The 20,935-nt window shown below is 44.9% G+C and overlaps 1 protein-coding gene and 1 long non-coding RNA gene across 2 annotated transcripts in view; both read right to left on the reverse strand.

Annotated features, from left to right (window-relative positions):
* Asic2 (acid sensing ion channel subunit 2) overlaps positions 1 to 20,935 on the reverse strand; it is a 1,069,830-nt gene that overhangs the window by 981,576 nt on the left and 67,319 nt on the right. The gene's annotated exons all lie outside the window — the stretch shown is intronic.
* Positions 9,413 to 11,071, reverse strand: LOC131917494 (uncharacterized). Its single transcript, XR_009380681.1, has 2 exons — positions 10,895 to 11,071; positions 9,413 to 9,807 (listed from the first exon to the last, which is right to left on the reverse strand). It is a non-coding gene; the product is annotated as an uncharacterized LOC131917494 (long non-coding RNA).

The raw sequence follows: 20,935 nt of genomic DNA on the forward strand, positions 1-20,935 counted from the left end.
CATCCCCAGAGGAAACTGATTCTTCCTCTCTCAGCAGCCATGGATCTCCTGTAGCTCTTCACCTAAGGGTAAGACTTTGTGGAGTCCCTCCCCTCTTCCACACAGGCATGTCAACTGCTGTTGTCATTACGTACATTATTGAGATTTCATGGGTGCATTTCCCCTGTCATATCTAGGGGATACTCCCTAGCAGCAGGTGTCCTAGTTCTCTGTTCACAGTCTTTGTGTTCTCTCTTTCACAATTTTCTCTGAGCCTTAGGTGTAGGTATTTACTCCACAGCCACTTGCTCTCTGCATTTTGAGCAGGTTTGGCTCTCTGTACCAGTTTCCATCTTACAGAAAGAAGTGCCTTTGATGAGTTCATGGTAAAACATGAAGAACAAGCTTGACCTCGATTTTCATTTCTATTTCATTAAACACAAAAGACCCTTACTGAACACCTACTGGGCACTTGCTCAAGAAGAAACAGTACCCTATACATACCCCAACCTCAAGGTGTATACTGTAGAAGCAGGAAGCAGGTCTAAGATGTGTTTAATGTCACAGCCATCAGGAGGAAATGTGATGCTCAATCTCTCTAATACAGAGCAAAGGTTGAAGAGGAGCTGAGGATGCTGAGGGCACTCGACAGAAGGAGAGGATACCCAGGAAGAAAGGGAGCATGATGTTGATGGCTGGAGTTTAAACTCTAGAACTCCTCCTTGCAATTTCTTGCTGCATGTGCCCTGGTAGGATGCAATGAGCAACAACAGGGTGTGCCGCTGGGTGTTTCTTTGCATGTATCAAGCCTGACTTCCCTGTTTCTGACTTGGAGGAAGACACACTTCTGACTTTGAGAGCAGTGCAGTGTGAATGCATTCTTGAAACTCTAGGGTTCTGGTTGATTAGTCCAGAAAGACCAAAATTGCCAAGAACTGCAGCAAAGAGAGAGGTAATTTCACCTTTCTACTTGCAACCCACCACACTTTATCAGATGTGCCCACGGCATTAAGCAGACTGGCTTTGTGGGTTCCTTCTAATCTCCTTAGCTCTCCTCTGTCTAGGGAATTCAAATATTACCAGCACCAGGACTTGACATCCTCAAGCAGTTGAGCCATAGCATGGTAGATCTGTTTGTTACCAGAACACCTGGCAGGCTCTAGGCCTTACCGCTGATTAGATAAGTGTAAGAACTCCCACTGCCTGACTCAGTTGCCTTACCTTTAAAATGGTCTAGATGATCAGAGTACATAAAAATGTAAAATCATCTCATTAGATATGGAGCTCTATTTAAGTCAAAGCTACTGAGTTATTCGGGGATTATTTAGATCCATTCTCTTTAAGAAGTCTGGTATCCTTCAGATGGGAAGGTTCACTCTTTCTTCATTTTGGGATTCCTGCACCTGACACATATCTTTAAATTAGTAAGTAATAAAACTGGAAGATGTTCTCTCTAGAGCTTAGAGCATTGTTGTGTGACTTCTGTGGAGAAGCATCTATTAACTCCATAAAAGACTCCAATGACAAACCAAAGAAATTATCCCACCAAAAGTCCAACTTCATTAACCATTGAGTTTATTGGGGTTATTTACAGGAATGTGTATGAGGGGTTATTTATAAGAACATGGATGACTCAAAGGGCAGGTGCTTCACTGAAAATTCCACCCCAGCATGAGTAATAAACTCTTAAGAGCTGCAACCTGGGAGCCTCCTGCATGACTCTCAGCAAGTCAAAGAGGTTCCTTTCTCCTAGCAGTCCTTACTGCCTATATAGTTTTGGGAAGGAAGAGGTCTTGTAAATCTTGCAAGTTTCAGGGCCTTCCTGAGACTTGTGAGTTGTTTACTTCCTGAATCTTAAGAGCATCCCTCCAGGATGGACTGTTTCAATTCAGAAGCTGTTGCTGCACACAGTCATCTGTCCTCCATCTGTGCTAAAAGACAAGACAAGTAAGTGTACTCTAAAATAACTAAACTTTGGAAATCTTCAGGGCAAAATTTTAATTGATTAGAGTTTCTGAATATTGTGTATATGAGTGTTAACTGAGAATATATGCTATTTTTTCCTTCTGTTAGCTAAAAGTCCATATTAACTTTGAAGACCACTGTGTACTAAGTAAATCATGACTTTTGGCTATGTGAATATATTTCACTTGTACTGAGACATGGAGCTGAGACTGGTAGGTCAGAAGCCCTGCTTCTTATTCTGATGGATTGTTGGACTGACCACACATCTGTACATACATACATGTATCAGTTTGCTGGCAGCAAATAGTTCCAGAGTACTGGCTATAGAAATGCTCAGCTTCACTATAAAGAAAACTGTTTGAAGCAAGCTTTTGGCTGAAAAAAAAAAATCACCATGCATCCTTCCAGACTTTTCTTGTCTCTAGACCATAAAACATTTGAAATTTTACTATTGCCTTTATATATTTATCAGCTTCTTATTGCAATAACAAAATGCACATGGCAAATAACTAATAAATAGAAAAGGGCTGTTTTGTCTTCTCACAGCTCTGGATCTTTCAGGCTGAGATTAGGAGGCTTTGTTATTTTAGGCCTGCGGCAAGGGTGGCCATCTTCACTGGGGAACATGGTGGAGCAACACCATTCAGGAAGCCTGCCAGGACCCACAGTATCCTTTAAAGCATGCCCCTAGTGATCTAAAGACCTCCCAGAGATCAACCTCTTAAAAGTCCACAGTACCTCCCCATAGCTGTCTACATTCATACAACATGGACTTTTCTGTGTTTTATTTAATCTTCCATTTTATGATTCAGAAATCAAAATGTTTGAAGTCTCTCCCTTTAGATACTGCTCCCATCACTGGGATATGCTGCCATCCAAATGCTCAGAATACCCCATCTCTTTGAAGACTGCTCCTGGTTAGTCTAAATCCATGTGCACAGTGATGATGGCCACTCTTGGAGACACAGCCTGTGAAATGGACCAAACAAATGATCCATTTATTGTCTCCACTGGCACCGTCTTCTAGAGCTGGACTCAGTTCACCTCTTCTGCCTGCCCTGTCCCTGGAGCTCGAGATGCTGTGAGCCACACTTCCCTAGTCCTCCTTGCCTCTTCTGTGTCTGCTCCCATATTACCTTTTGTCCTTCTGCATTGAACATAGAGAGACAGGCCAAAGACCTTCCACAGGGCTTGCTGCTCCCAGCTGTGTGGTATATCCTCTGCCCTGCATCTCCCCACTGCCTGTGTCCACCACCTGTGGGAAAGCTTTCCTGCCCATGCTTTATGCTTCAAATTCTCTTCTCCCTGGTTGTTCTCCCCCCCCCTCTCTCTCGGGCTGGTGGCTCCATTGTTATTATGGTCATATATTAAGTTTAATGTGTCCACAAGGCATTTTACACACTCATAAAAATCAGGCTCTGTAAGAGCTGCCTGGGCTGGAGACAACAGAAATAGCCTCCCAGTCCCTAGCTGGCGCATCACACCATACTGCCCTCTGAAATGTGCAGTGCTGGGTGATGTTTGGTACTTTTGATGATAAATATAGTGTGTTGGGAAGAGGACAAAATGATTTCTCAGATTATATGCAAAGCCTGAGTCGTGATTGCTTCCACTTAGGTAATATTCCCACAGCATTAGCCATCTTCATAATGGGTGACGTTTGCTGAGTGCATACTGTGTGTCAGGCTGCTCATTAAATGTTTTACCCACATTCCCCCTGTGGAATCTGTCTGATGATGTCACAGATTGTGTTTAATTTTAGGATAGTGTAGTATAAAAAAAGGAATTTGATCCACAGTGACATTAAGTAGTGAGTTCAAAGTCAAGCAGCAGGGAAGTGGGAAAACTTAGATTGTTCAGACCCAAGCCATCTGGCTCTATACCCTACCTGCTGAAGCATACACAGACACTCGGGTTGGAAGATGGCCATCTTTAAGGTCTAAGGATTCAAATGAATCTAAGACAGTTGTGTGCAACTAGTACATGCCATTGGTATGCTCTTCTGGCTGTGCTTGCCATTTCTCCTCTCTGTCACCGGCAAGGATGGAGGGACACACCAGACATCCATCCTCCATTGTGTCACCTTTGTTTATTCCAACCTAGGGGACTGTGAACAACAAGAGCTAGTAACTCTGACCTGAGTGCATTTCCTTGGATTTTGTGTGCACTGCAGCCCTGTAAAAAGCAGCAAGCCAGAGTCTCTTGCCACAGAATGCTGTAAATAACCTTAGGCGTGTGTTAGTCTTGTTTCCTAACAGCTCATACATGTGCTGACTAGCCAAATTGTTTCTCCTACTTATCGTCTTCTTGCCATACTAACAGTGTTTGAACCCATTCTCTCTTTTCCCTTTCTGCATTTTATTTTCCTCTCTCAAATCATTTATGAACCACAATATTATTACATTTGGGAAACACTGATATCAATGATATCTTCTGAAGCATGTGGGACACAAAGCTCAGAGAGGCTGTTATTTGCTCAGAACTATGAAACATAGTGCAGGGCCAGGATGAGATTTGTACATGCTGACTTGGAATGCAGTGCTCTCTCCAGGCAATGTATGCTGAACACATCTCCCCCACCCACCCCAAGATTACAGGCAGTATAAAGATTGGCTGCTAAAGCCAGGCTGGTAGCTTCCTCCTCACTCCCAGCCTTTCTGAGAAGACTCCCAGAGTTTCAGATCACACAAGCTCATTCACCAAATGGACTCAAAACATGCCAAAGCAGCTAGCATGCCCCGCAAGACATCAGGTCCCATTCTACCTCTGCTCAGTTCCACAGACTTGAAAGGTACTATGGCCCCTGGTGCCAGTCAGAGAGACACAAAAAGACATGCTTAATCTCAGAGCTCCATAAGCTGAAATGGCTGAAGATTTCTATGTAAAATGACAGCTAGTAGATACCTCTTGACAGTCTTCACAGACTCCATCTCCTAGTGAGGAAATAGACAAGCAAGGGACCCAAACTGGCCCATTGGGAAGGCTTCCTAAAGGCTTGAAGGCTTGAAGGAGGCAAGCATGTGGAGACTGGAGAAGCCCATCAGAATGGCTGTTGGCATATGTAGGTGTTTCTTGGATAGTCCATGAGAATGCGAGCCCAGTAAGGGAACGAGGAGAGAGGAAGGGAGCACGCATGCTCAGCAGCCAGACTGTGCACAACCACAGCACATAGTTCAGATTTATTTTATAAGCAACTGGAAACCACTCAATGGATTTAAGGTGCAAAGAGGCATGATTTGATTTAGACTTTAAAATAGCATGATGGAAAATTGCAAAAACGCACTCAAAGTCATCAAAATAGTAGAATGAACTCCCTATGCCCATCACCAAGCTTCAACAACTGCTCACAGCTTACCATTCTTGCGTCATTTAAAAAAATCCACCCACTCGCTACCCTCCCACTTGTTTATACTTTTTTACAGTTATATTTTTCTCTTTCTTGAGGTAAAATTTACTTCAACGAAATGAACTAATCTTGGCTGTATTATTTTGACAAACGAAGCCCATGTTGCTATCACAGAACACCTTCCCCTCAGAAAGTTCCCTCACGTCTCCACCTTGTCAACCCCTCCCTCCTTCTCCAATCCAGGAGGCAATGGCTGTTTTTACCTCTTATCCGACATTAGTGAAAAATGACATTCACGTGGTCCTACCTTTTTCTTTTTCTGTGTGTTCCCGTTAGCCGTATTTGTCAACTAGACACAGCCTAGAGTAGCCTGAGAGGGAAAGCCTTCACTGAGAAATTGCCTAGGTCAGATTGGTCTGTGAGGGATTTTCTTGATTATTATGTGATGCAGAAGGGCACAGCCTACTATGGGTGTCACCATCCCTAGGCAGTTAGTCCTTGGCTGTATAAGACAGTGAACTAAACATGTGCCAAAGCTTAGATGGAGCCAGCAAGCAGCCTTCCTCCATGGTTTCTGTCTCCTTGCCTCAGCTTCATACCTTGGGCTTCTGCCTGACTTCCCTCAATGATATATTCTAACAGGGAAGCATAAGCCAAATAAACTGTGCCTCCTAGAAGTTGCTTTTATTCAGGGTTTTATTACAGCAACCGAAATCAAACTGGAATTCTGTGTCTTCCTTCTTTCACTCTGCATAATGCATCTGAGATTCATGAATGTTGTGTGTATCAGCACTACGCCTTTTTCATTTTTAACTGAATAATATTACACTTATTAGTATACAACATGCTTGTCCATTAGGGTTTTTAAAAAATGAATATTTGGGTTGTCTCCAATTTTGGCAAGTATGAGTAAACCTGCATAACTATGGCATGGTGATTCCTATAGATTATGTTTCTATCATTCTTGGGTAACTACCTAGGAGTGGAATTGAATTGTGCTTTTTAAGCATTAGGAATAGAGTGTAAGGGGCAACTGAAATGGCTGAGGTAGCTTACCATGACATATGCTAAGTAAGAATGACTGGAGGGGGAAGATTGGCACTTAGCAATGATGAGTATAATCATTAAGATTTTCTGATGCAGTAGATGCAGGGGTAAGAAAATGAGAAAAACCAAGGGTGACTAGGAGGTGGTTAGGGTGACACAGTGGGGCATATTTGGGGACTTTTGCTGACGCTGATAAAGTGAGAAGGAGCCAGATGTGGTGGTATACACCTGCAATCCATGTGCTTGGGAGGCAAAGTCATGAGTGAAGATCACGAGTTCAAGACCAGTCTGGGCAAGAGAGTTTGATTTCACAATGGCAGAGACATCCTAGAGCAGATGTGAAGGAGGCACATGGAACCTAGAGCTCAGAGGAAAGGCTGCTCAGTGTTGCCCGGTCATACAGATTCCACTCCGTGCAGATCCAGGCTTCCTGCTATAGTTAGTTTTGTGTCAACTTAACATAAGCTAGAGTAGTTTTGGAAGAGGCTCTCAATTGAGAAATGCCGCCATCAGACTGGCCTATAGGCAAGTCAGTGGAGCAAGCTAGTAAGCATTGTTCCTTAGAGGCCTCTACTTAGTTACTGACTCCAGGTTCCTGCCTTGAGTTCCCTCAGGGATGAAGTGTTACCTGATAGTAATATGAAATATACCCTTTTCTCCCCAAGTTGTATTTGGTCATGGTGTTTTATCACAGCAAAAGTAACTAAGATAGATGGAAAATAGGTTGTATTTCACGAGCCAGTTCTGGCAAATTCTAATACCCCTTGGAATGTTATGCACTGAAAAATCATGAGGCCTTACTCAGGGCTGGCAGGCAGGATGGGGTGCTGTGGTTGATAAAAAAACATCTTCAGAAATCTGGGGTCACAGTGTGATGGGAAGCAGGAATGCCCCTGTCCTAAACAATGTAGAGACTGAAGACTCTGTCCTTACGTAAACAAGCATTGGTAATATGGATCAAAGGCTCAAGCTGATTAAATTATAGCTTGGCCCAGTATCTATCAACCCATATTTTTTACTTCCTTATTCCAGCTCCTCTTCCAAAGTAGCTGTGGATTCCATTTTCCTGTGGGTCCTCCGTGAATACCTTTGACCTTTTCACCAGATTCTTAAGCTACACAGAAACTAGAATGTTCTGAGTGTCTCATATTCACATAATGTTCTGAGTGTCTCGTCTTCACCTGGGATCCTCTCACATCCTAGAGGTTAAACAACCCATTGTTGTGAAAACCCACCCCAAAGTATGGCACACGTGAATGCAACATTGAATCATTTTCATACCCGGGGGGGGGGGATGCCAAGGATGCAACTGGACAGATTAGTAATGTATGATCATTGGTTTCTTTATTTCTTCCCAAAAGGAACCACAGTGAGCAGTTTCATTCTGAATAAAGCTGTGTGTGCATTCAGTAACTCATTTACTTAATCACTAGGCTTGTATTCGGGTACCTACTTCATGTTGAGCCACAGCCTTGGATCTGAGTGTAAAGATAAATAGACCCCATCTCCACTAAGCCTCACCTAGATATGTAAATAGACTCAGGAAGAGCTGGATCCATTACTGTGAATATTCCAAGGCAAGTCAAAGAAGACTCCTCAGAGGATGAAAAGACCTAAACTCGGCCTTCAAAGAAAATTAAATTAGAGCCATCTCTTGAGGACAAGCTGGGAAAGGGCATTGCATGCAGAGAAGCCAGCATGGAGCTGGTGTGGGCATGGGAGAGGGAGGCTGGCAGATGCTGAAGCCTAAGGGAAGTGGGAGGGGGAGGCAGGACTGGTGCCCTAGAAGTGTGCAAGGCCTGGACATTGACTGGAATGATTTGTGCTGCAACAGGGGCCATTGTGAAAGCTCTCACAGCGTGGGGGACAGGCTCTCACATGCACTTAGAGTTTGGTGGCAATGGGGTGATGGAGGAAGGGAGATCAACAGCCGAGAGAGAATTGTAGGCAGCTGGAGGTGAGGAGGCAAAGGAGAAGAAGGTGAGCCTCACGTCAGCAGTGAGGGGTTGGGTGGCAGGTCAGGACACGCGATAATGTGGAGAGACGAGGCACCGTTTTTAGATGCTTGGAAATGAGAATTGACAAAATCTGGCAATCACACGGTTGATCAGAGTGCAAATGTGCAAGTGTGGGGCTGGAAACAGGAGCCTTGCCACACGCTACGCAGGGTACTTTGAAAGTGCTGCTGCTGAGGCTGGAGTCGGATCGACTCGGCTGCCCACGGTCTTTCTGCTGTTCCACTCTAGGGAACTTGGCTGCTGCTCCCATCCCTTCTGCTAGTAGCCACAACAATCAATGCTCTTGAGAAAGTGGTGCGGGTGGTTTTACACACACAGGTGTGTGGGTGCCCATTCTGCCCATCCAAATACAGCAGAATCCTACTTTTAAAAACTCGCTTAAGCTTCCTTAGCTGGGAAAATTGGTCTGAGTTTCTTATCGGAAAGAAAAGGTTATTTTTTTTTCTCTTCATCTTTTTCCATTTCTTTTCCATGTTCTTTATCTTTCATCATCTGTTAGACTGTGAGCTTCTGGGGATTGCCTACATAAGATTCACTCCCAGGACTTCAGGACTCTCGGGGTCCCAAGTGGCCCAGCCCCACAGAGTTTACATTGGGCCCATGCAGGTGTCATTTTACTGTTCCACTCCCCAGGTTGACCTGCATGGATTAAACCCATATTGTAGATGAATAAACAGAGTCCGGATGACCAGATGTCAGAGCCTGATCTTTTTTACTTGTTTCTTGTCTTGGGAAACCCTCTTTTTTGGGAGAATCTACTGTGGCTTGGAGAGAAAGCTTTATGGATGAAGCATGTTCTTAATGTAAGTCCTTGGCTGAGACTTCACCCCCGAAGCACCAACAGCTCCATTCCAGGAGACAGCAGGCCCTGGGAGGGTGACCTCAAAGCTGCCTTTTCTTTCTCCTTCCAGACCAGCTCCCTGTGTGAATCCCAGGGTGATAGATAAAAATTTTCTCCCATTTGCTTAAGAAACAAAAATGCCCTTCCCCCTACCACCACCACCCCAAACAGGTAAATCAAGCCCAGGAGTTATTTGAAAGCAAGAGCCTTTGAAAAAAAAAAATGTATGGTGATTTTATTCGAGTCCCTAAATATTCACATGGGAAAGTACTGTAGGGGTGGGCTTATTTCCAAGAATGCTCAGTTGAAATTGTACATTGCTAGGCATGCTCAGTTTAAGGTCAGAGCTCAAGAAGGAAATGCAGCAAACAGGAACGTTTATGGACATCTTAGCTGGTGTTGTAAAGACGGTAGACAGGAATACTTTGGGGCATGCTTAACTCCTCTCCCCAGAAAGGTTGCAGCTGCAGCCAGAGGAAAGGTTGAGGTGACTTATTATAGAAGCTTTCCCCTAAAGACACCTGCCTTTCTTAGTTGCTGTAGGTAGTGAAGACACACGATTTCCTGTTCTCTCTCAGAAGTCCGTAAAATAAGTACTATAAATAAATAATCTACAGCTCATGAAAGAGGAAAGTGGGATTCATTAGTATGAAGGACTTTGAGACCCAAAAGTCTACATCTTTCCATAGCCCACATACTTGTCTCTACATTGCTTCCAAATCAAAGCCCTCTGAAAAGTTGTTCTTGTAGGCTACCCAGGGTGACCATTCCCAGCCAAGCCAGTGGAATGTCAGAGGGTTTTGCTTACATTCATGGTCAATGCGTTCTGAGAAAGATGAAAATTGGCAAATGAAAGGAAATCAGAGAACACACAGAGTTCAATCAGTGATATGAGGGATGAGAAGAGAGTGATGGAGACTAACAATTCTAAAAAGAAGTGCTTGACTCTGGGAAAACCTTCTCTCAGAAGAGGAGAAGAATGTGTATGGAGTGCTTACCAGTACCTGCCACTTCCCAAGAGCTCTGAATCACGAAACTCATTTAATTTGCCGACACCCTTGAAATAGTGCTAAAGCCACTCACAGTTGTAAGTGGGAGGCCCCCAGAGGCTGAGCATCTTCTTCATGCTCCTTCACAGCCTCAATTACACAGTCCAAGGAGTCTGAGCCTAAACTCTACATTTTGCAGACTGACCCTGCTACCTACATGATGGCGAAGAGTGCCTTGAAGTGAAAAATCTCAAGTCTGATTTGAGAGTTCCTACTTTGAATGATTTTAAAAAGACAGGAAATTAGAGAGAGGCTGGAAAAATGATCCTGCAGTTAAGAGTTCTAGCTGCTCTTCCAGAGGACCTGGGTATCATTCCCAGCATGCACGTGGTGGCTCATGGCCATCTGTAATTCCAGTTCCAGGGGATCTGATGCCCTTGCATGGTCTCTGTGAGCACTAGGCCCATATGTGGTGCACATACAAAAAAACAAACAAACAAAACACTCATTAAAAAAAAGATAGAAAGAACGAAATCAGAGACAAAGCTGTGACAAGACACAGACAGATTCCTAAATCTCAGAGTCAATAATCCTGTAGTTAGTCTCTATGAAAATCTCCCCATGATGTATACAGGCCTGTCCTTCTGGCTCTGGCTTCACACTAGAGTTGCTTGGCAAAATTTTGTAAGGCATGGTCATCTGAACCTACTTCCTAGTCAACTGAATCTGAATCCCTAGAGCTGGCCCCTTAGAATTCATGCTGTTTGAAGTTCTCTGGGTGATTCTGATGGGCAGCTTGGAGCGCAAAGCATTGATGGAGGCAAATGTGATAGGCAGCCACCTCTGCTAGAGCGCTGACTTTCTTCTATGCAGCACACCAGGACATTTCCCCACAGGCAGTCTAGCCTGCAAGTGCTTCAAGGACAACCATTGTGCATGTCACCATTCCTCTGGTGTCTTCCAACCCCACCCATCACAATGACAGCTGTGTCATAGACGCACGCCTGTGTGGACATCTCTGCTCACCAATATCCATTGTTAATTCAGTGTTCTGTAGAACTCTGCTTGTCTGGGCAGTGACTCTGGGGTGGTCACAGTTGGAGATGAGTCACTGCTAAAGTTTCCAGAAAACTTGGAACTAGAGGTAAGCAAGAGCACAGAGAAAATAGTGACCAGTGCCTTTGACTCATTGGTACAGGTATGACTGTTTATTATCAGGGTTCAGATCAGAAACAGCACTTCTAACATCGAATAACAGAGGACCGAGATGACCTCACAGCATCTCCTCTCAATTTAGAGACAAAAGGTGGGCCCCTGCTGTCCTCAGGCCGCTGTAATGGCTAGTCACATCATTTGTATCTTCCAGTGGGTTATGTTTGTCTCTCATGGCAGACTTTAAAAACATTTCAGAATGGGAACATTGTGTTCGGTGTCTTTGTGTCTAAAGCCTTACAATTTCATACCCAGCACAGAGTAGACAACTAATAAAGGTTCCTTTGGTAGGGTAGGCACTGGGGCAGACATAACTTACTTCCTGAAGCTCTTCACTGTGATGTGCATGTATGCTGAGGCCAGGGCACACAAAATCACATACCTCAGGTAGAACGAGAGATAAGAAATACACATAGCCAAGAGACACATGAAAAAGATTCAATTCCTCACTGAAAATCAAAATGAAGTAACTTTTAAAATGCAATGGATTCATTTCTTATCCATCAGCTTGGCAAATGATTTAGACCCGGCATACCCATGACTAATGAGCATGTGGGCAATTAGTAGTCTCAGAGATTGTCATGGGAGCATACATCAGAATAGCCTTTCAGAGAGCACTGTGCATAACGATTTTAAGGATGGATACTTTGATCCAATACTTCATTTTTAAAAAACCATATGAAGGAGATTATTGACAGTGTACAAAATGCTCTGTTTATAATTTTAAAAAATGGAAAGAACCCAGTTGTCTTTAAAAACAGGAATGATTTAATAAATTAGGGTACATCATACAATAAGATAATGTGCTACCATTATGAATGATGGGGTAATCGCTAAAGGACTAATGAGGAAAGATGTTCATGATGTATTGTTAAAGAAAAATGTGGCTCCTATGTAATGTGGCTCCTATGATCAGATTTTAATAACATGTGCATATCTAATAAACAACACCATGCAGGCATGTTGAGATGGACAGATGATAGATAGATACATGATAGGTAGACAGGTAGACAGACAGGTCAAGTTATCTCTAAGGATAAGCATTTAATTGTGAGGCAAGATCAATGTCTTTGAAGATATTCTAATTTTTAATTTAAATATATCCTGCTTTTTAATTTATTTAATAATCTACATGAATTGCTTGCTTTTCCAATTCATGAGCGTAAATCTTGGCCCAGTGAGCAGTACAGGGGATGGCCCTGTAGTCCTCTTTCCCTTTAGGCAGTTTGGGGAATGGCCATGGCATGCTTCTCAAGTGGGAATGATGAGGAATGGCCCTAAAGTGTCTCAGGGTTCTTCCATATGCTCTTTCTGTGGCTCTGTAGTCTTGGTAGGCAGGTACCAAATCAGTACACAGTGAAAGAAAAAGGATTGGAAGGGCTCCCAGAGTAACCATCTGGATTCACCTGGACTGAGGGATTTCCTGCAATGCAAAAAGAGAAGGTTCCAGAAACTTCTCAGGAAAAACAGGGACACTTTCCTTTCCTGTTTGGGAAACCTACTATAGCTTCCATGAGCCTCTTCTGAAGCCAGAATACAGGTTTCTAGAAGCCAGGAGAGGTAGTTTTTAATCCCAGCTCTGTCATAAAATAACCTTGTGTCCTCAGGCAATAAATATACCAACTCTCTGTGGTCCTTAGCTGCTTCTTGTAAATGAAGAAGGGACAGTAAAAGGTGTCTTGAAGACCCATCACCCAATGGCCACTGCCTGGGTGCTGCCATCATTGTAAAGACCATTCCACATGAGAAATGCTCATCATTTCTTGCCTTTGGACCCTTGGCCTTTCAAGAGTGAAGACCATGTCTTTCTGCTTATTTGCATCCTTAGAGGGGCACGTGGGAGTTGCCTGATACAACTTTACCTGGGAAGGGGAAGTTACATGTTTCATGAAAGATTCAAGACCTTTCAACCCTCTATCCATTCAGATGTGTGACTCCTCCTCCCTCTTGGGTTATAGGTAAGTTATGGTACCTTCCAGAAACTAAAAGGAGGTAAGCCCACACTGTCCAGAAAGAAAAGTTAAATCAGAAGTCAGAACTTAACATCTTCATAGCTACATCCTGAAGAAACAGTCTCTGAAGACAGCAAGAGCTAGGGGAGATGCCTCAGACCTCCAGAGTCCAGTGTATGCAGAGATGTAAGGTGGCTCCTGCTACTTATAGGGGCTGCTGGCCTCTCGTTCCTACCATGAGCACACAAGGTAGAACACTGTCCTGACTTCATCCTGTCTGCTCCCTCCAATGCCATGGTCTGAGCATGGATTCTCTGAAACTCTAAGTTCTGAAGCAGCAGGCAGCTGTTACATGTTTCTCACAAGTCCAGAAGTCAGTATGTATCTGTTTGGCCTCTCCAGGATGCATGTAAATTACCTTACACAATGACTTATAACTGTCCAAATACCATTACACTCCTGGATGTTACTCAGAAAAAGGGTAGTGAGTAAGAAAGGGTATGGTAGACAGTAATGGATCCAGGTATTCAGATATATCCAGGAACACGTTCCCAGATTCTGAGGCATGTTGTTTTGCCAAGACATACCTTTAAGACATACCTTTCTATGCATCATCCTCAGCATACATAAACCTCATAGAGTCCAGAACGCCCATATCTCTCCATCTTTATGACTACTTCCTAAAGTCATTTCACGAGCTTCTGAACTGGCCTCCCTCACCCCCTTCTCTCGTCTCACTAATATGGATGATGAGGAAAAAATAGTAAGGATGCCTGCAAAAAGAAGAGGAGGAAGACGAGAGGAAGAGAGCAGGGTAAGAGTCACTGCGCATCATCTCAAGCAAAGTTACTGTGTTAGCAACTCAGGCAGAGAGAAACAAGAAAGATTCCACCAAGGAAGAAAAAAAAATCTGTGGAAGGACGAAGGTGGGGCTCTTAAAGGGAAAGGAGGGGGTCAGCACAAGGTTGCCAGGGGGCAGTGAGGAAGCAAGACAGGGTAGGAAGATGGAGAGTGTGACAGGCCAGGACAGACCATTCCATAGGGGACAGTGAGTTCTGGATGAAACTAAAACACAGAGCCCCTGTTCACGGTGCGGAGATGAAGCTGGGGCCTTCCAGAGTGGCCTCCTTTCTGAGGTGAGCCCCCCGGCACTGAGTGGCAAAAGACCTTGCTGTCTCCAAACATTCTAAGCTTCAGCCCCACTCTGCTTTTATCAAAAGTTGTTTCTTTCCTCCAGTGCCAATGAGGTTTCCATGGGCTACCCCCTGCAGCTTCCCTATCCCCACTGAGGTCTCCTGTTTTGGAGAAGGATGTTTTGCAGTTCACTGGGTCTGCTCTTGAAGTTCACTTCGATGCTGGTGAGAAGGCTTGGTGGTCAAGTTAAGAGCACTTGCTGTTCTTGCGGAGAATCCAGGTGTGGGTTCCCAGCATTCCCATGGTGGCTCATGATGGCCTATGGCTCTGGTGCCGTTTTCTGGCCTCCTTGGGCAACAGGCACACATGCAGTGTCCATACACACACGCAGGCAAAACACTCACACGTGAAATACTAATGAATACATCTTTCTTCAAAGATCAGTTCAACAACTTAGTGAAGAAAGCCGTGTCCTCGTCTGTTTCTCAGGGAAGCAAACCGAGGCTAGATGGATTTTCAAGGCTGGAGAGCTGAAATGTGGCCAAGCCAGAAGTTACGCTTTTTGTTGCTGTTTCTGCAACAACAAAAGGCTGAGAATGAAAACTAGGGCCTCACAAATGCTGGCCAAGCTCTCTGCCACTGAGCTATGTCTACATTACCAGTGTTTTAATAACTTGGATCTCCTCCCCCAGCTCTAAAAGCAATATATTCTTATTATGAAAAACATATAAACTAATAAAATAGTGAAATGAAAGTCACCCATAACCCTCTACCCAGAGAGGAATAAAAACTTTGTATATTTCCTTCTGGTCTTTTTAATTAATTCTTCTGAATATTTATTAATTTACTTGTTTGTAGAAGTGGAATTATCTTGAATAGATTCTTAGAATCCTCTCTCAAAACACCCCCTGTCTGCAATGGACAACCTTTCTGAAGCTATGGTCTATTCTCCAATTGATTTCATTTGTCACACAGCCAGGGTTATACCACAGTTTCTCTAACCTGTTTTCTACTCCTGGACAGGTAGGTTGCTTTCCATTTGGAGGAGTTAATGGAGGACTCCAAGGAAGGTCCTTTAATAAAACCTCTGTGTGCCCTGGCACTGGACTTTGTGATTTCAAAGAGAGAGCATGGTAGACATAGAGACTCAGGGCAGACAAGCAGATATGGAAAATCAAGGAATACAGTCACAGAGCAGAGATCAGGGACTTGTGAGGAGAATGGGAGAGAGGTGTGGCTTTGTGGGATCTGATAAACTTTCATGGGGAAAGCCATAGGTGATCTGGAGTCAAGTCAACAGACTTAATACAAGAGCAATGATGTAACTATTTAATGCTTTGCAGACCACATGTTCTGTCCCAATTAATTAACCCTGTCATCAGTGCACCCCCCCAAAAAAAAAGGTAGTCACAGACAATACAGAAATAAAAGGGTATCTCTATTCCAATAAAGTTTTATTTACAAAAACATGCCATAGGCTAGATTTGGCTTATAAGTATAGTTTACCAAACCCTGGTTTAAAGTATAAATAGATGTTTTTGGGCTTATAAGAGAGTCTTAGATGATTCATAAGAGTCCCAGGCTATTCAACTAGAAGGGACTTTGGGAAGCAAAAATATGAGAAGCAAATTCAGAAATGTACTATCAGCCTTTGGTCACTACAGTGAAATACCTGAGGTAGTTCACTTCATGAAAGAAAAGGATTTATTCAGTTCCCAGTTTGAGAGGATCAAGGACAGGGGGATCAGTTCTGGTGAGTGTGGATGACTGCATCACATCGTGGTGCACGGCAAAGACAGTACTGCCTGCCAGAGGAAGTACACGTGTCCTGACAGGAAGCCACAGGAGAAAGGGGAGGGCCAGGATCCAGCTTTTAAAATAAACACCCCCCTCCAAACAACCAAGCTTCTGGGAGAAATATCTTAACCCCTTTGGAGGTCACACACTGAAGTGTCTAAGGGCCTCCCACTAGTCTCAGCCTCTTGAAGGTCCCACCATGTCAACAGCATTCTGAGAAACAGGCTCCCCACACATGGACCCTTGAGAGACTAATCATATCCCAAGCACAGCAAGGGAGCAGGGAAAATGAGATATTTCATGGTCGTCTTGTAAAGATTAGAGCTCAGTCATATGGATTCCGAATGCCTGACTGTAGAATGCTGAAAGTCTGTGGGATTTATTGTGTAGTAGATAAAGAAACTATTTATTTGCATGGGGACATTTTCATGTATAGGGATTCATAATGCTCTGAGAATGACAGCTATCTCTTAGAAATCCTGGGAAGGCTTCCAAAACCTAGAAATGATGTTTTTGGCTTTATATTTATCTGGGTTTCTGTGTTCTTGTTTGTATTCATTAGCATCTTATAGTTTATTAGACTTCGGTCTATCTAGTGACCAGAAGCTATCCAGTTAGAAGAAATGTGTGGAGACAGACAGACAGAGGAAGAGGAAGGAGCTACCCACAGTTCGTTACTGGGACTCACCTGCGGCAGAGCTGGAGGGAGAGCAGCTGGCCACCCAGGTGTGCGAACATCAGCTGACTCCTTAGGCTACGGAACAGGCTGTCTCCTGGGTATGGTTCCCAAAACATGTCTCCATCTGGATTGTTTGCACAGCCAGCCTGGAGGTCTTCTGTTTCTTCTCTTTGCACAGACCTCATCATGTTCTAAGACACGGGCTTTTTCACCTCCCAGCAAGCCTCAGCCACATCACCTCAGAACACATTTGGAAATGCAATCACAGACCTTGAATGGGAAGCTGAGGAAGCGGGGAGCTGGCAAACTGACTCATCAAGCCCTCCTGGGGATGTGGTATCCCCACTAAAGTGGGAGAGTCTCTGCCTACGATACCCCAGAGCCCATCCCAAGGGTATTGTACTACTATTGATCACTGTATGCAACTTAATTCCAATAATCCTACCAACCAGTTCTTATCCTTTAATAAGGAAGGTTTTTTAGTGTGCCTTGCACCTGCATTTTCTTTATTGCAAAACCCATACCATTGATTGTCATGTTCTCGGACCTTTTCTTTATGGATAGGCTAAGCAGGTCCATAGACATACACTTCTGCAAACACTATCCTGATTTATTTACTCAATAAACTTTCATTGACCTCTTGTGTCAGACACTGCTGTAAGATACACTTTACATTACTGAGTGGCTAACTTCCCTAAGCAGGTAGGAAGCAAGAGACACTGGCTCAGGTAGGTGGGGTGACCTGTCTCAGGGCAGCGTAGCTCTGAGGGTCAGAGAATGACAAAGGATGATGCTCAGTGGATCAGGTTGTCAGTGTGTGGCTTTATTAAAGAGCCAGAAGCTGAGCCAGAAGCAGTCATGTTCACAGAGATGGCAGCCTCGTGGCCATTTCAGAGGTTCAAGTGAGCAGGGATGAAAGGAGTCTGAGGGGTCCAACTGATTGGGACCCCCAAGTGCACTCTGTATCAGAAACCTTGAGTCCAACCCCCAAGACCTTCCAGAACCCTGGGTATTAATTCCATCTCTTCTACCAAGCTGTGTGGTCTTGAACAAGTAATTGGCCCTTTCTGAGCCTCAGTTTCTCCACTGGCATAAGAATCCATTGATGGATTCCCAACGCTTCTTTATGCTTAAAAGACTTTATTTAAATGATACTTGGAAATGGTGGGAAAGTATTTGGTTTGTGGTAGATAGAGGGAGGATAAAGCAGCCCCTTTCCAATACTTGGCAATTAACACAGCACCACATAGAGAAAAATGACAGTCATCCAGCCAGTCTGGATACCTGCAGGGTGACACCCACATTGTTCCCCTGCCATCCCTTGAGCATGCCAATCAGAGCCTTTTCACCAAGCCCCCTAGGCCTGGAAGACGCTGTCCGGACTGTGACTCCTTTCAGTCAGCTGAGATGAGATTCAGCCTTCTCAAGCACAGCCCTCCTCCTTCCCTGACACTCCAGTCCTCTCACCTCCCCCTCCTTTTCCTTTGTCCATGCCCGCACCACATCCTGCCTCCTGTCCGTAGTTTATGACCATCTCCCTCTTCTAGCCAGCAAGCTCACGAGAACAGGGTTTCTGTGTGAGCCACAGAATCTCTTTATACAGTAGGCCCTTCCTACAGATTTGCTGTGATGAAGAACAGAGTCTTGAGGGGGGTGTGTTGTCTAGGAGTGTCATCCCATGTAGCCAACCAACGTAGTCTGTGTTTCCTCTGGTCCAAATTCCAAGCAAGTTGTCTGGCATAGGACCAGAGTCCTAAGGACACCAAACTATAGCTGGACTTTCTAACTTGCTGAGAGACAGAGCTAAGTCGCTTGCTTCCTCCACCCCCACTACAACATCTTTGTGCTGTACAGTCAATGACACAGGAATCATTGGGAGGGCATTGAGGAAAGGCTAGAAAAGGAAGAGAAGGTAGAAAGAGTAGGCAGTGTTACTAGAGGGGCCTGGAACATAAAGTCTCTGGATGCTGGACCATACATCTGTTTCATCTGGTCAGACCCTAAACATAGGAACAGAACAAGAGGGCAAAAGATCAACACCTACCTACTAATGATGCTGCTGCAACTAGACCTTTCTAGAAGCTGTCTTGATTATCCTCCTAGGACCCATGGGACACTCAGTGAACCCCAGATAAACGATGTAAGCTGCCTGGGATAGCCCAGCTAGTGAGGAACATCTGCAATTTAGATCCAGCTCAGGCCCTGGCCCAGAGCCACCTTATTCTCTACCTCTGTTACTCCAGGAGGGTTCACAGTAAAGAGGTGAACTAATTCCCAGAGGAGTGGAGAAGACCTTACAGCCTGTAGCCTCGCTTGCCCTGTCTCTGGTCCCTGTTTTAGCCTCAGGCCCTGGTCCTCATGAAGCAGGAAACTCTGGTCCTGAGTGCTTCTCCTGGGAGGCATCCTCAGAAGGGAGGCAGCCTTGGATGCCTCTTGCTTCAGATAACCTCTGAGTGTTTGCCAACATCGTTCCCTTTCCCTTCTGCGCCCAAGGAGCCTGCGAAGCTAGCGACAAGACGTTTTGTCTGGCTAAGCTTCCAGACTGATTGAAAGTCTCAGAGCCTGCCTCCTCCGGGCTGCTCTTCCTGGAAACAGTTGCCATGGAACACAGGACGATGCAGCCTTCACTGTCAGAACTAATGAAAGTCGGAGAGCTATTAGAGGAAGATTTTTTTCCCTCCCTCCCCCTTGGGCATAATTCTACTCTTCAGCAAGGTGTTTGCATTTCTGTTCTGTTTGTGAGATGTTAATTGTGTCCTCATTGGAATTCCTTGTTCACTGCCCTCACCTCCCTCTGAGCTCCAGCCTTGGAGGAGGCAGCCTGTTTGAACTAATGAGGCTAACTGACCAGAGGGAGGGCAGTCCCCGCCTCCCTCTGGAGTGACCTTCCCTAAGCAGCCGCTGATCAGACCACACTGCAGCTCAAGAGCCTCCTGTGACTCCCAACAACCACATGACACCAAGTTCCACGACTCTAGGGTGCCACCGTGTTTTGCCTGCTCCCCTTCTCCTAAGACATCCTGGGCCAGAGTCACACAGGGCCAGCTCTAGCTAGCTCGGGTGGCACTGCTTATGCCTATGCCTTCTGTCTAGCCTGCCTTACTAGTCTCTCTCTGTCCATTGTCCCAACTTCCCCACCTTGTGAAATCCTCCATTCCTGCTCCAGGCAGACCCAGGGTTCTTCCCTTTCACCAGACTGTATATAATCCACTGTGACTTGGCTGTAGATCTGTCTTCTTCTCTACTCCATGACGTCTTTGAAAGCGTTTCTGATTCACCCCCAAAATTTCTAGAGCCTAGCACTGTGCCTGGCATTTAGCCCATATTCCTTCCCACTCCTCTGTTAATTGGGTAAAGGGAGGCACAGCTGAGCCCTAGAGGCCCTGAAGAAACTCGAAAACATCTTGGTGAATTGCTGTTGTAGATTGCACCCACCCACTACTGAGGCAATGAGAATGGAAAGCCAGGTCTTAGAGCCCTAGGAGGGAGCTCATTTGGGCCAGTATTTATAGTATGGCAATTAGCTCCCTTCTCTAGCACCCCTGGAGGTGCCGGGAAACCATCTGAGAGAAAGTCATAAAGAAAGAAAGGGGCAGTATTGCCATAGAAATGGAGGGAGCTGCAGGGAGTGGCCCCCAGAACTCTAGATAATGCTCACCTATAAATGGAAGACCTTACTTAGTCCCGGAAGAAAGAATCCAAGAATTCTCCATTCAGCCTCTGCAAGAAAGGGTTAGCTATCCCTACTCCCAAGAACCCCAAGGTTCCAGATCAGATCTAAAAGGGTCCCCTCAGTTTTCCCCCCATGCAAGGCTGAGGGAGCCTGCTTTGTCCTGGAGGACTGTAGCTTCTCAGGAGCCAGCCTCGGTTAGGGAGGCTGGAAGCAGCTCTCCTGTCCAGGGGCAAGCTAAGGGCACTATGCCGGAGATTGATGGGGCCTCCACATGCCTCCCCTGGACTCTGGTAATCACCCTAC

This window comes from Peromyscus eremicus, chromosome 8a (genome assembly GCF_949786415.1).
Source record: "Peromyscus eremicus chromosome 8a, PerEre_H2_v1, whole genome shotgun sequence".
Lineage (NCBI taxonomy): Eukaryota > Metazoa > Chordata > Mammalia > Rodentia > Cricetidae > Peromyscus > Peromyscus eremicus.